At 72.7% G+C, this 5,000-nt stretch overlaps 1 long non-coding RNA gene across 1 annotated transcript; it reads left to right on the forward strand.

Moving 5' to 3' along the window:
• Nucleotides 1-3,063: 3,063 nt before the first annotated feature.
• On the forward strand, nt 3,064-4,893 carry LOC135317543 (uncharacterized). Its single transcript, XR_010376365.1, has 3 exons — nt 3,064-3,247; nt 3,421-3,553; nt 4,389-4,893. It is a non-coding gene; the product is annotated as an uncharacterized LOC135317543 (long non-coding RNA).
• Nucleotides 4,894-5,000: the final 107 nt, after the last annotated feature.

The raw sequence follows: 5,000 nt of genomic DNA on the forward strand, positions 1-5,000 counted from the left end.
CCTGGGACAGCGACGGCCCCGCGCGCCGGCCACCACCCGGGGCGGGCGGCGGCGGACGCGGGGCCCTGCGTGCGAGCGAGGGGTGGGCAGCACCCGCGAGAAGGGCTCCACCGGCACCAACACCGGCGGAGCCGGCTCGCCGCGAGGCCTCTCCGATGCGCCTGGGGCCGCCTCATCAGCGGGCGCTGCTGGCAGGCCCGGATCGGTCAGAGAGGAGCGGGAGGTGCCGCGGGCCAACCCGCTCCGTGCGACTCCCCTGAGCGAGCTCGACGGGACCGGGGAAAGCCCGCGGCAGGCTTGCCTCCCCAAGTCCCCTCGCGTTCGACAGCGCCGGCGGCGGCGACCACCACCGGCCACCGGTCTTTGCCCGCCCGGCAGGCAACAGCTTACCCCGGGGGAAGGGGACACAGCTAAGCGATCCCCCGGGGGACGTGGGCCCAGGGAAAAGCCGCTGGAGGCCGCACGGCGCCGGTCACCGCCACCCACCCCCTCTCCCCCGCAGTCAGCCAACCGGGACCGGCTGGCCGCCGCTCAGAAACCGCCCGCTTCGCGGGTTCCAGCTTTAAGGCCGGAGAAAAAGGACCGAGTGCCGCCACCTCGCCCGGACGCGCGCCATCCCACCACCAAGCTCTCCGGCAGGTCGAGAAACCAGGGCAGGCCAGACACCGCGGGCCGCCACGAATGGCTCGTGCCGGTCAAAGGAGGACGAGGCGCCGCCGCCAACGCCCGTGCCACACCATCGGACCCTCGCGGGCCGGGGAAAGCCGCGGCGGCAGGCAGGCTCGACTGACTCCGCGTCTTCCCCAGCCGCTTAGCGTTCGAGTGCCGGCAACCGCTGCCGGTCTCTTGCCCCGTCCCCGCAGAAGACTGCTTCGGCACACCTCGCGCCGGTCGGCAACGGCGAGCTCCGGTTCTCCACGCCCCTCGGACCCACCGGGCTGCCTCGCGGGTCGAAGCGCCGGGGGCTGGCCGTGCCTAAGCGGGCAAGAAGCCGAGCCGAACCGCTGCGGGAACCGCCAACGAGAGCCGCGGAGCGCCCCAACTTTCCCACCAGCCGAGGCCCGGGCGTTGCAACCGCTCGCTAGCGCTGCTCCGGAGACGAGTCACCGCTCGCTCCTGTAGTACGTACCGACACTTCCTCGCCCGGAAAAACCTCCAAGAGCCTCGCCTCCGCCCACCGGGCAGGCGCGTCAATCACGCCGACCTTTACCATGACGTAACTGGAGGCAGCGAAAAACAGCGACCCCTACGAAAGCTCCGACCAAGTGGCGTGGACGGCAGGTCTACCCCTGCGCCCCTCGAACGCGACCAAGTCCCGCCGGAGCCCGGTAGACCTGACCCTCCTTTTCACCGGGCGCTCCGGCGGCCGCCACGGTCCCCGGAGCCGGGTAGACGTGGCAGCCGCCACCACGGAGCCGGGTAGACGTGGCAGCCGCCGCCGACCCCCCCCACGGAGCCGGGTAGACGTGGCAGCCGCCGCCGACCCCCCCCACGGAGCCGGGTAGACGTGGCAGCCGCCGCCGACCCCCCCCCCATGGAGCCGGGCAGACGTGGCAGCCGCCGCCGACCCCCCCCACGGAGCCGGGTAGACGTGGCAGCCGCCGCCGACCCCCCCCCACGGAGCCGGGTAGACGTGGCAGCCGCCGCCGACCCCCCCCCCCCCCCCCCCCACGGAGCCGGGCAGACGTGGCGGCTGCTCCCCCGGAGCCGGGCAGACCCGACCGTCCTTTTCACGGGACGCTCCGGCAGCGACACGCCGCGGTCGCCGCACACCGCCAGCGGCCGCCACGCTGCCCGGAGCCATGTAGACGTGGCAGCCGCCTGTTCCGGCGCCGGGTGGGCCTGGCAGCCAGCCCCGGAGCCGGCTAGACGCGGGTGGCTGCCCCGCTCCTCGCGTAGCCAGGTAGACGTGCCGCATGCTCAGTGCTCCGCAGGCAGGGGTACCGCGTGGCCGGCTCCTCGCGGCCGTGGGGTGTTGGGTCTGGGCGGGGGTGGGGTGGTCGGTGGGGGCGAGGGGGTGGGGTGCGCGGACCGGCGGGGGTAATTTCTGATCACCTTCTTTCCCTTTTCGCCTCTTCTTCCCCCACGAGTCTTACGCGACTCTGCGACGCGGGCCACCCTGGTCGCGCGGCGGTGGGGGCCGGGGGGGGAAGGCGGCTCGGGGTCTTTTTTCTTTTTTTTTTTTCACCCCGTTTCCGGGATTTAAGCGCTTCTTATAAAGGGAGCTAGTTCAGGCGTGCCGTTTCACTCGAGAGGTTTTTACCTTTATCGGCTTCGGCAGGAAAAAAGTCGACAAAAGAGGACTGAAAATTACTGAAACGTTCCTTTTCTTTAAGCGCGCACGCTCACACCACCACCCCCCCCCACACTCCCCCCTCCTCACCCCCCCCGCCCACTGCGAGACGGTGGCTGCCGTGCGCTCACGGGCTTCACGGTCCCGGCCAGCCCCTCCGCTCGCTCCGTTCCTCTCCCTCCCCCCAACCCTTACCCCCCACCCCCAGCACACCCTCGGGCTGGCGGGGGACCGGTTAGAGGCAGCAGCTTGTGTTCACGAGCCACCCGGCTCACCGGCGCAAGTTTGCCGCCCGCCGGGAGACTTCGGGACCGGTCGGCCCTAGCCAGCTTCGGGTCCCGGCGCCACCGGGTGCTCGCCGACTTTCGGTTTTGGTTTATTTCGGGTTTGTTCGTTTGGTGCTTTGTTCTTTTTCTCTCTCCCCTTCCCCCTTCCCCCTTCCCCCTTCCCCCTTTCCCCCCCCCCGCCCCGTTTCACTGTCGTTTGTAATTTTTAAAAATAAATCGATTAAAATACGTGTCTGCGATCCTGCAGACTTTGTGTGTGTCTCCTTCCCACCCCCGCTCCCCCCCCCCCGACACACGCTCCGATGCACGCGCGTCAATCATGCCGACGCGACGGAGAGACAGAGTGGCACCCACAGGCACCCGCGCTGCATTTCGGAACCGGCGGACCGGTGGGTGCGGCCCCCGCCGACCGCAGAAGCCCTGGCGCCGCGGAGCAGCGGGGGGGGGGGGGGTGGGGGGTGGAGGGACGCAGCCGCCCGCCCTGCGCAGGCGCGCACGCCTCGCTGCTCGGCAACCGGGCCCCCGCCCTCGGGGAAAGGGCGGCAGTTCCCGCCTCGCTAGGCTGACGGTCCGGCGCTCAGTCGCGGCGAGAGCCGCAGCGGGAAAGGGAGGCCGGCGCAGAGGCGCAGAGAGCGGTCAGCGAGCAGGCGGGGAACCCGGCGCAGAGGTAGGCTGGGGAGAGCGAAAGGGTGTCGCTTTTTTGGAGGAGATTTCCATCGGGGTCGCTCGGCGCTTTTTAGATTTCATTTTATGGGTATGTTTTTTTTTTCCCCCCCCCGCCTCCCTCCCTCCCTCCCCCCCCCCCCGTTTCGCGTCCCTCAGGTTTTCTGCCCCCGGCAGGGGCGGGCAGACGCGCGGCAGGCAGGGCGGGCGAGCAACCGGCTGACGGCTTGACTGAGAAAGAAAGGAGGCGTCAGGGACGCCACTAGGTTCCAAAGTCTCCCGCCTAGCCTTCCCCGGGGCGGCTGACCTGGTAGTGGAAGGCGGGGGGGGGGGGGGGGGGGGCGGGGTTGGGGGGGGCGGCGGCGGCGGCGGCGGCGGCGGCGGGAGGTGGGGGGAGAGGCCGCGTTTGGGGGGGTGTGGGGTGTGGGGTGGGGAGCAGCTATACAAGCCGTGAACTACATGTCTGGGCGGGCGGGCGGGCGAGCGCAGCTAGACTACCGGCCGCTAGCTTCGTGGCCAGCGGGGGAGGGTCGGGGGCGAGGGGTGGGGGGGGGCGACGGACGGCGGCGGCAGCGGGAGGTGGGGGGAGAGGCCGCGTGGGGGGGGTGGGTGGGGTGTGGGGTGGGGAGCAGCTATACTAGCCGTGAGCTACATGTCTGGGCGGGCAGGCGGGGCTGTGTGCTGGGGGGTTGCGTCGGTGGCGCGGGGTGGGGTGAGGGGTGCGGGGCGGCGGGGCCGGGGGGGGGGGGGTGGGGTGGGCGGGGCGACGGACGGCGGCGGCAGCGGGAGGTGGGGGGAGAGGCCGCGTGGGGGGGTGGGTGGGGGGGTGGGTGGGGTGTGGGGTGGGGAGCAGCTATACTAGCCGTGAGCTACATGTCTGGGCGGGCAGGCGGGGCTGTGTGCTGGGGGGTTGCGTCGGTGGCGCGGGGTGGGGTGAGGGGTGCGGGGCGGCGGGGCCGGGGGTGGGGGGGGGGGGGGTGTGGGGGGGGCGTGTGCAGTACGGACAGGGGCACGCAGGAGCGCCTGCGCGCGGCGCCGGGGGCGGGGGGGGGCGGGCTTCGGGCCAGCCTCGTCCGGGATGTCGGGCACGCAGGGAGGGAGACGCGAAAAAGAGCTGCAGATCGCCCCCGCCTTCTCTGTTACAGCCGGCGTTGCCAGCCACGTACGATGCCCGGCCTGCGAGCCTGCCTGCCCGCGGGCGGGATACGCGCTCGCCTCGCTTGCCGGTCAGAGCCGTCCCTGGGAAAGCAGCAGCCGCCTGCCTCGGCCTGGGCAGCGACGGCGGTCCGCCGGGCCCGGCGCCGGCAGCGTGGGCAGCAGGGCCCCCTGCCGGGGCTGGCCGAGAGGCGGCCCACGCTTCTAAGGCCCGGCCGCCGGCCAGCGGTCGCGTGGCGGGCGGGACGCGTTCGAGCGGCGAGCGCTGCCGAGAGGACGGTCCCGTTCCGCCCGGGCCTCGAGGGGACGTGGAAGGGGCCCCGCGCCCCCGGCCGAAAGCAGCGGGCGCCGAAGCCCGGCGCCCGGGACAAGGCCGGACCCTCCCCACGCAGGCGGCGCGGAGGCGACCCGCCGCGGCCGGGCCGGGAGGGACCCGATCCGGTAGCGGCCTCAGCCGGCGGGCTGGACGGGGAACGCGTGAGGGAGTGCCGCGCGACACGCGCGCGCGCGACACGCGCACACACCCCCACACCCCCGTCCCCCGTCCCCCACAGCACGCACCGCACACACCACGCGCGCGCGCGCGCACACACACACACCCA

The sequence above is a fragment of the Phalacrocorax carbo genome, chromosome 26, assembly GCF_963921805.1.
Source record: "Phalacrocorax carbo chromosome 26, bPhaCar2.1, whole genome shotgun sequence".
NCBI lineage: Eukaryota > Metazoa > Chordata > Aves > Suliformes > Phalacrocoracidae > Phalacrocorax > Phalacrocorax carbo.